Genomic DNA, 11,014 nt, shown 5'->3' on the forward strand with positions numbered 1-11,014 from the left:
ATATTGGGGAAATAAATATGTTGGTTTTAGCATCAAGCAGATTAATAGAGAATTAATGGTTGTGTATGACTCTTATATTTTTACAAATGCCATTTATTCAGTAATTTAGTTTTAACCACATATTCTCATATAACTTATCATACCAATTAAGACAGTAATTATAAAAATGTAGTAGAGTACCCCTTATATGGAGTTTTTATCACTGCTGTATCTTGAATTATATATTGGTATGTATAATAAATAGTAAATCAAAGTTCTATTCAATACTTATAAGCTCAATTAAGTTGTGGAGATGTTTTTATTCTTTGAATGACATTTTGGACTTAGTCTAAAAAGTAGGTCCAAAACAAAATCATGGTAAGTAATGACAAGCGTTGTCAGAGGATCAATAATTAGCTGCCGAACTCTCTTGGAATTAAAGAATAAGGACTTCAGTGCCGAGACTTCGGAGTCTTCATAGATTAAAACACAAGTGGATTCCACATGGTCGCAATGGATATAATCAGATATCCAACATAGCAATCACTTCTCGAGTTTATTAATAATACAGAGCATTTCATCTATTTATGTCCAATATCAGAAGATTAAACAATATTGAGAATGTTGAGTTATAATATTCTGAGCAAGAACAATATTCAAGCTCTCTTTTCACAGGATCTTCTAAGATTGAGGATAAAGAGAATAAGAATTTCTAGTTAGTATAGCTTATACAATCTTACAATTTATAAATATCAATGGCTACTTACAAATTCTTTTGCATTTAGAAACAACGATCGACTTATTAAGTGTCTTTGTTTTATACAACATTTGAGTATTTAAATTTATCACATTTCCGAATATAATATCAAGCTATTTAATCCGGATGTCATTGTAATCGGGCAACTATGTGTCTCAGCAAGCAGAAAGAAACATATTATGATTAGTTTCCTTTGCTAAGTAAATGTATAAAGTAAACCAATAAAGTCGGTATGTGAATGAACGAACTTGAAGTCTACTACTAATTTCTTTGGTTAAAGCTGAATTTAACAAAATAAAAAAAAAATACAATAAAAGGCTGTCAGAACATATTAGCCCCTTAGCTAAGAATCTCACACTTCTATTCACTACTTCCTGTCCAAAAAGAGCTGACCGTCCCTATCTTTAATATGTAGTATACGGACTAAAACACCCCCTCTTCAGCGAGACTTATTCCCCCTCAGAACCACTTTCGCATTACTTCGAGGAGGGTCTCTTTCTTGTTTTTCGATCTGCGTCTAGACCACCACTTTTCACCGCATTTTCTTGGTGTCCACTCTATTTATTATGTTTCTTATCCTAGTTCTAGTTTCTAGTTTTCCTTTCTATATCTAATTTCTTCGTTGGAATGCATATATTTGCGATGAACGTAATTCTTTGTAATTCGAGATATTTCTTCCTTGATTGTCGGTTTGTAGTTAGTAAGATAAGATCTTAAAACTTATTGTTAGTCTCATTGTAAGAAAAGATACAATTAGTAAATGTATTAATATTAAAAAAAAAAAAACAAAAATTAAAGATTGATCGTTTTACTGAATTTTTATCGATATTATTCTTTATTCTTATGCATAATAGGTAGTGCAGAAGTTAATTAAGAATATTTTTATGTTAATTAAAACTTGTATTAAATATAATGTGAATACTTTCAGAAGAATTTTATTTTGAGTAGATACTTTTAACACAAGAGTATGTCAGTAATGTGTAAGAAACATATTTTCTTATTAAAACAATACACAAAAGTTTTCTACTTTTAAGTTAATTACGAAATCTTTAAGCCAGCAACTGTCCAATTTCTTTTATTAAAATAATTTGCCTTATTTATTTACCTTCAACTTGATTACAATATATCTAAACATGCGAAGAAAGTAATTAACCATGAGATATGATTTATATCAGAGTTTTAGGACATGATCTCACATTTCGTTATCTGCCATTAACATACTTTATAGGTATGAAGTATGCATAAATTTCCCTAGTACACTTAACACTCCAACCACTCCTACAATATCCACACAGAGCAAGGCATGGTGAATGTTGTTAAGATAGAAAATTTGAAGCAATTTTCAACATTACGCACAGTTAGGTTCAAACTGAAACGATGACAAACGTGTGAAATATGTTGCAAATTGAGGTGCAACTAAGTTATTTTGAAAAGAGCAACAAATCCGCCATCACCGCCCTGGCAACACAATGCAGTGTTTGCTTCATGCAACAATGAACTGACAAAATAAGTGCAGTGGCACTTGGGTTCCCAATAAAAACATCCGCAAATGCGTATTTTTCCGCTTAACTTGGAACTTGCAAATGCATGTCAATAAAAACAAATCAAAATAAACAAAAAAAAAAACTACAAACATAAAAAAAAATTACAAAAAGTGTGAAAAATGTGCAACGAAAAAATTCTGTTGCATAGTAAAAAATGTTGCCAACGAACGTTGCTGTTGGCAGCGATTGAGGCTTACATGCAGCAAAACATGCATTGGCAGTGGGTTTTTGTGGCATTTCTTAAATTTGTGCTCCTGACACACTTTCCGCCTTGTACAACTAAAATTGCAATGCGTTTCAGTTGTTGTTGCAATTGCTGTTGGTGTTGCTTCCTGCATTGTTGGTGTACTCGTATCTGTTGTTATAGTTGTTGACATGTTGCATGTGCACTCCTGCTATAGCAACAATGCTAAATTACTGAAATGCAGCAATGACAGTGAAACTATACGAATTTGCCTGTAACGCTTGAATTGCCGTACATCTTCTTTCAATGCCAAACAGGCAGTCTTCAAGTAGTCTTCAGACAATCTTCAGGCAGTTTTCGGTTTGGTTTAGTTTTGGTGTGGCTTTCTTAAGTTGTATTTTCATTAACGTTGTTACTTTAATAGAGCATATCTGCAATTGCATTAATCAAGACAATTTGCTATTAAAGTTAGTGGTTGCTGTTTTGTTGCACGGTTGCAGTTTTCAATTACCACAAACCATAAATCGCACGCTGACTGTAATTGCAGTTTCTTTTCCTTTTTATTTTTACATAATCGCTAATTAATTGCCTTGTGCAATGGTCGGAAAAGAGTTCTTCATTTAATCCATCCATCATAGTACTTTTGAAAGATAATATGTTATAATTGTTGTATGGATGGAGTAGAGATAATAGTGGGATAAAATTCTTGTTGATTAAATAAAAGTCTTCTCTTTAATTCATTTCGTGGCTCGGAATGAAAATCGAAAGCAACCATTATAAGCCATCTTATTCGATAGATTTTTTGTTGTAACAACGATACAACGGTAAACTGTTCCAAATAATAACAAACGACAATAAAATTTCAGTTTAAAACAAACAAAAGATTAAAAATTTAGCCTTCATTCAGCAGCAAATCAATTAAAAAACTTATTAGATTGTCTAAATGAATATTTGTGAATGTAGACGATTACACGACAAGAAAAAAGATAGTACTAGATGCTATAAAACTAGGTCTACCTTGTAATAATTTTTGTCGAGATTATAGCTTTGTGGATGAAAAAGAAACTGTGCTTCACATCATTTCTTACAATCCATCTTTAGCTAGAAAAATATATAAAATTTTCGGCGCCCCGCTTTTTACCGACCTAACAGAGCTGCCATCCTGGGAACCAAGTTTATAGAATTATCTGATTGGATGAAGAAGAAACTGTGTTTCACCTCATGTCTTACAATCCATCTTTAGCTAGAAAAAGATATAAAATTTTCGGCGCCCCGTTTTTTACCGACCTAACAGAGCAGTCATCCTGAAAAGTTAGGGACTTAACCAAGTTTATAGAATTATGTGGTTGGTTCATTTTTATCTAATAGAGGGTCGTTTCTTTAAACGTTGCCCATACGCTGACTTCTATTCGAGCTTAAGTGCGCTTTGGGCACTAGGCTGCCACTCCAATCTAATCAATGAAATAAAGGGTTATCTATTTTGCAATCCAAATTCAGTAGCATTTTTTCGGTAGCATTAATTAAACAAAACTGTCATTAAAAATACCATAAAACTTCGTTTTCTGAAATAACGGAGCAATGCGGCGACACCTGTACATTGTCGTCGTTATTTGGTTTATCTGCTATACCCTGATAAAGCTATAAATTGCGAAGAAAGAGAAGTCGATCAGAGCAGATATTCGATAAACCCCCAGAGAGCTGTATTATAACCGGATGGTGCCAGTTATTTGAAAGTGTCCATTCAAGAACACGCTAACGTAGAGCCATTCAACTTAGTGGAACACTAGTCAACCTTTATTTTCGCATCAGAAATGACTCCTAAAATGTTGTGCTAGATTACAACTGCAAATTCTCCTTTTTTCAATTTTCTTCTTCCTTGTAACTCACGAGTAAGAGTCTAAAGCACTTTTACCTAATACTGTCTGTGACCTCTTGAATGATCTACTATAATAAGAGAATGCTATTATTACAGTAGAGCTTTTATTACAGAGTTCTAGTAACAAATCATTCAGATGATTTTGTAGAAGCCCTGCATATCTTCCTGACAGAATATATTTTACATTTGATTTGAGAGAGTGGAATTCTGAATTAGTAAGCTATCCACAAAATCGGACAATTTTAGCGCTACGTCTTTGATATACTTTTGCACACTCTCGACTCTCAAGTCTATGTGTATGTTTCCATTTCTGATGTATCATGAAGATTTTAGCATATATCTCAGTACAATATTCTTATAAATTTATAGTTTTTTAACCGTGGAGGAAGCAGTATTACCATAAATAACTTCGTTTTTTCGGTTTTATAAATTTAATTCATATATATCAAAAAGCTGTCAGAGTGAAGAAAACTTTCTTATCTGTAAAATAATGCTTATTTAAGATATTAAATATTGCCAGATGATAAAAAAATATCTGTTATATTCTGTTATATTCTGTTATATATGAAAACTAATATAGTGCAATTAACATCGATTTATCTAAAACTCATTGTCTGATAGGGACAATAATTCCTCGTTATTATTAAATGATGAAATAAAATTTTAGTACTAATTACATAGTACTAAATATTTTCTCTTATTTTTTTTAGTAGTTTCATTTAATCATAAACTAATTTGATAATAGTACACACTTTGAATAAAATATTTTTATATACACCGCATAATTAATTTAGTTTTAGTGTAGTTACATTATTACTGTAACTTCAACTATCTTTTTCTCGCTGGTGTATTATCTGCTATGATCTGTCAGCAAATTTAATGTGATATGCAAAAAAATTTCACGTTTTTTATTTCCAATTCCATCTAACTTTTTACAAGCCATTTTTTTAGATTTTAAATATTTGTTTATTTGTTTTTAATTTGTCTTCTTCAGCATTTAACATCAATAAATGAGCTGTTAACATGTTCTTTTACTCGTTCCATCTTCAACTTCAACTTCAGCATCAACTTCAGCTTCAGCTTCAGTTTTTGCTGAATTAATTTTTTACTATTGGCATTGGAGGCTGTGACTGTGGCTGTGGCTCTGACTCTGGCTCTGGCTCTGCTGCACTATGTCCCACTGTGCTCTTTTGTTTATAATTCGATTTACCTAATTTCTTGTCTTTAGCGATTTTGTCGGCTTTTGTCTTACCAGCATTTGATTTAGTTTTCATCTTCTGTGCTTAGAAATTTTTTTTTCTTCATTATCGTTTTTTATATTTATATTTATCTTCATTTTTATTATTATTTTCTTTTTTTTTTTTGAAATGAATCTTGTAGTTCGATTGCTATTGTTTGATCGGATGCGCGATATTTCGTTTTAGCATTCAGTCTTTTTGATTACTTTCACTGCTGGCATTGCACCATTTTATTACGGAAGCACTTTATTGTTTGGCCTTTATTACGATTTTTTCCAAATTCGTAGCGGTTCTATTATTGGTGATTTTAATGAATATTTAAAATTAATTATTAAATTATATACTTATGTGCATTTTATTGTGGAAGCGATTTCCCTTTCTCAACACAGAGAAAGGTGCTTCTCTGATTCAAAATTATTTATTTTCACAATTATTTTCATCTCTGAAAAGTTTGGCATTAACCAAAGTTAGCCAATATGCCAAAAGTTGAGATCATGTAACTATTTTAGATACTTAATTAGATTTTTTAATTATTTTAATACTTTTTGTTCTATAAAAATTACTCAGTATTCAAATAGTTTAGATTTTCACTGGTAACATGTCCGATCACTCCTCAATATTCAATATGCACTTAAAAAATCAGCTAATTACCTCCATTACCACTGAATTAGCATTATCTATTATAACACATATTATGAAAATGTAGATTTTAAATTATAAAATTAGTTTCTAAAATTTTTTTGAAATCTAATAAGCATTTTACACTACATTAATTAAGTTTCATAAAGTACTCAATCCTCTTAACCTGTGAAACTGCCTTACAACCTATTGGATGAACAATACTTGAAAAACCTTTTACTTTTTAACTCAAAAATTTTTATTTTTCTAATTTTTTCTCCTAGTGCTAACTCATACATATAGCATACTATAGCATATAGTATCACACTAGGTTCTAATCACAGCCCACTCTAACCTACAGCTCGTAGTTATTATCTGAAATCAAATAATAACTGCGAATGTCCACTTTAAATTGCTTCCATAACAAACTTTGTTTATAGTGTGAAAAACAACAACAAAAATTAAAATTAGGATGAGATGTATATACACATATATATATTCAACCTAGTTTATCAGGAACAAAAGTATTTTTTTTATTTTTATTTTTTTTTAATATTTTTTTTTTGTTTTAAATTGTTCAAAGTATTATCGGTTTCTAATCCCATATTGTTCGTATTCGTATTATATACGGTCCTAAAAATGGAGTCTCTATTATATTACTGCTTTATTTTGCCCTTTAAAGAAGTTCTTTCACTTTTTTTACTGTATTTAGAAAAATCTATTTTGGATTACTGTTTGATCTCTCTAATTCGTGAACAAACTCTTGATGGAATATTATTCGCCATTATTGAACAAGAGTAGAATATACTCTAAGGATATATTAAGATGTTTCTTGGTCATCCACACATTATCAGCTGTTGCCAGTTTCTGGTAGATTTACCCGCAGTTTATACTTGTTTAATAGAAAATAGACAGTTATTACCCCAATCATTGTCTTAAGTCCGATCTATATATATTGGACAGGTATTTGAATGCCTTGTTAGAGTATTTTTAGAAGGACGAAATTAGGGGTATCCCCACTCGTTACCATTTTTGGATTGCTGAAATCCAGTTTTGTTGCACTGACTTTCCTGAGTTTCCTGACAGCTAAAATTTAATGTAGTTTATATGGTTGATTTCTTAACCAATTCATCCGTAACGGTATCGTCATCAAAATTACTGTGTGTAGGTATCCAATGTTAGATCATTTGATTCCTAGTAACAAGATTTTGTAAGACATTAAAAAACTCCTAAGCCAGTGATGATTTGTACGATTTGTTTACACCGAATGGTAGTTCTAAAAGATGATGGTAATGTTAAGGTCATTATTAAAATTTTTTGTTCAAATATGTGTTTAAGTTGAGCCCTTGATTCTTAATAGAAATTAATTACATAAAGTATATGCTGTCAAAATGTAATGTTTATTTTTTTTCTAAAAGAATTTAATAGTTCATATAATCTTTTGATGATTGCAATACAATCCCCTCTCGGGGATTGTGGCCTTGTCGTGGCGAGGGGGCTTAGTAGGGTGCAATGATCCTGAGAGCGATGCCGGCGGTAGCGTAGCTACTGGTAGGGCCTCCCTTGCCGGTAAGGTCAAAGAGGAGCATCTGAAGCTAAGAGCAATCCACAACGGTTCGCGACCCGGATGGTCTTTTTCCTCCATGACGTCCCGGGATGTAGGCAAGATACAGCATCTTCAATCTTCGCTAAGAAGCCCACCGTTTTCTCGGGCTCTCGAGTCTGAAGGTCTGACTGGTGGCCTTAACTGGCAGCCCCAGTACCAGTATAGGATGCATGGGCTAATCACTCGTTCATCTGAATCTACACGATTACTGAAACCGAAACAAATAATTATAACCAACGGCTCCCTTTGATGACGACTATTGGAATGAAAATACGGAAACGATTCGGAACCTGGAATATAAGAACTCTAGCAGAAACATCAAAACTTGCTCAACTTGAACGTGAATTTGTACGCCTCAATCTTTTATTCATCGGGCTAAGCGAAGTAAGATGGAATGGCTGCGGCGAATACAAAACATCCTCCGGCGCTACACTCATATACTCTGGAAAGGCCACAGGCGAAAAAAGAGAAAGTGGAGTAGGCTTTCTATTATCCAAAGAAGCTAAACAAGCGCTCATAGAATGGCAACCACATGGCGACCGAATAATTCTGGCAAAATTTAAAACTCGAGCCAGAACCCTCACATGCATACAGTGTTACGCGCCTACTGAAGTCACCGACCCACAAATCAAGGAAAATTTTTATGACTCCCTATACTCTGTTTTAAATAAATGCCCTAGAGGTGAAATAAAGCTCGTCATGGGAGATTTCAACGCACAAATCGGGCCAGATAACAATGGAAGAAAGCAAGTGATGGGGAAACATGCTCTCGGCACAATGAACGATAATGGGGAGCGTTTCTATGAATTATGTAACACCATGGGCCTCACCATAGGAGGTAGTCTCTTCCCGCACAAACATTTGCATAAAGTCACTTGGGTTTCCCCAGATAATGCAACAGAAAATCAAATCGACCACATTGCCATCAGCAAAATGTGGAGACATTCATTATGTGATGTCAGAAATAAAAGAAGTGCAGACATGGCTTCTGACCACCATCTACTAATCGGTGAAATACAACTCAAATTAAATGCGGTCTTTAGAAAGCCACAATTCAAAAGGAAACGGTTCGACCTCGCCAAACTTGACAACCCTACTGTTCAAAATAACTATCAATCTCGGCCCAAATCCCTAATCCCTTGCCACTAGAAGAAGAAATCTTTGAAGCCGAAACTTATTGGGAACAAGCAAAATGTGCTTTCACTGAAGCAGCACAACTAAATGTCGGTATTCCTCAACGTCAAAATAATCCGTGGATCACCGAACATACATGGAATCTTATAAAAGCGCGCAAAGGAGAAAAAGAAAAGGTTAACAGGGCAAGAACGCGCCAAACAAAGCAGCAGGCACAAGCCAACTACAGTATTGCCAACCGCAAAGTTAAACGCAGCGCTAGAGCCGATAAGCGCAGATGGCTCGACAATTTAGCAACAGAAGCCCAAAAAGCAAGCGAATCACATAGGCTCAAAGACCTACACAACATCACTAAAGCTATGGTGGGACGTAAACACAGGATTGCAAAGCCAATAAAAAATACCAGAGGCGAACTAGTACACTCTACCGAAGATCAGCTAATAGTTTGGGAAGATCACTACAGAAATCTCCTAGCGGGAAACAACACCTATCCTCAGCAGGAACTATGTAGTAGACACCACGAACATGTTGCTCGCAACGATATAAACACAGATGTACCTAACATCAGTGAAATTGAGGCAGCAATAACTCAGCTTAAAGCAGGTAAGTCCGCTGGTCCGGACAATATTGCCCCCGAACTGCTCAAAGCAGACAAAATTTCAGCTGCTCAAATTACTCAACCAATTGTCAACAACTTCTGGTCCCAAGAGTCATTACCGCCTAATCTTAAAGACGGCATCATTATTAATATACCAAAGAAAGGTAACCTGATGGAATGCTCCAACTGGAGAGGCATAACTTTACTAAATGTAGCTTATAGAGTTATTGCTCAAATCTTACATAAACGTTTAACTTCGGCCGCTGAGCCTACACTACGAGCCGAGCAAGCAGGATTTAGGTATAATCGATCATGTGCCGACCACATAAACAGCCTTCGAATAATAGTCGAACAGTCTAGCGAATGGCGATCTCCCCTATACTTGCTGTTTATCGACATTAAACGTGCATTCGATACACTTCTCCATACCACCATCTGGTATGCATTAGAGTGTAAAGGTATACCGAGTAAATTAATAAATTTAGTAAAAGGCTTGTACTCTGACGCGCACTGCTCAGTACTTCACGAAGGGCGTCTCAGCGGTCAAATCCAAATTAAGTCTGGCGTCCGACAAGGTTGCATTCTTTCACCTATACTATTTAATATAGTCTTAGATGTGGTTATGTCGGAAGCTATGAGTACAAATCATGGCATATCATTCGGCCTTCATAACAAACTTACTGACCTCGATTACGCTGATGACATTACTAACGCATAACTTTTCCCAGATGCAAATATCGTTAAACAACATCGCAAAGCGTGCACTGGCAGCTGGTATGTCAATCAATATCATCAAAACCAAGTCTATGCGTCTCAATTCAAACTGCTTAACGAAGTTTCAACTAGATGAACTAGAGAAGATCGAAGATGTACAAAGTTTCTGCTATCTGGGAAGCTACATTTCGAACAACGGCGGCAGTCGGCAAGACATACAGTACAGGCTATCGAAAGCGAAGCAAGCGTTTGGAACCCTTAACAAAATCTGGCGTTCATCCAACATCACACAACGCACTAAGATACACCTGTACAATGCAAACGTAAAATCAACTTTACTATATGGTAGTGAGAGTTGGAACCTAACGGCAAGAGACGCACAACAGCTACAAGCCTTTGTCAATCGTTGTCTACGACGCATCCTTCATGTATTCTGGCCAGCAATCATAACCAATAATGAGCTCTGGTTTAGAACGAATCAGCCTCTTACAACTGATGAAATAATGATGCGCAAATACAAATGGCTTGGCCACACGTTAAGAAAACCCGCTGATGATATCGCAAGAAATGTCTTAGATTTCAACCCTCAAGGCAGTAGAAGACCAGGGCGTCCGCGCAACACTTGGAAACGACAAACTGAAGCAGAATTAAGAAATGCTGGAAAGAGCTGGAGTGAAACAAAACGTCTTGCATTAGATAGAGTTCAATGGAAACTATTTGTTACGGCCCTCTGTTCCACCTAGGAATAAAAGGATTAAATAATAAT

This window comes from Teleopsis dalmanni, chromosome 2 (genome assembly GCF_002237135.1).
Source record: "Teleopsis dalmanni isolate 2A chromosome 2, ASM223713v2, whole genome shotgun sequence".
Taxonomy (NCBI): Eukaryota; Metazoa; Arthropoda; class Insecta; order Diptera; family Diopsidae; genus Teleopsis; species Teleopsis dalmanni.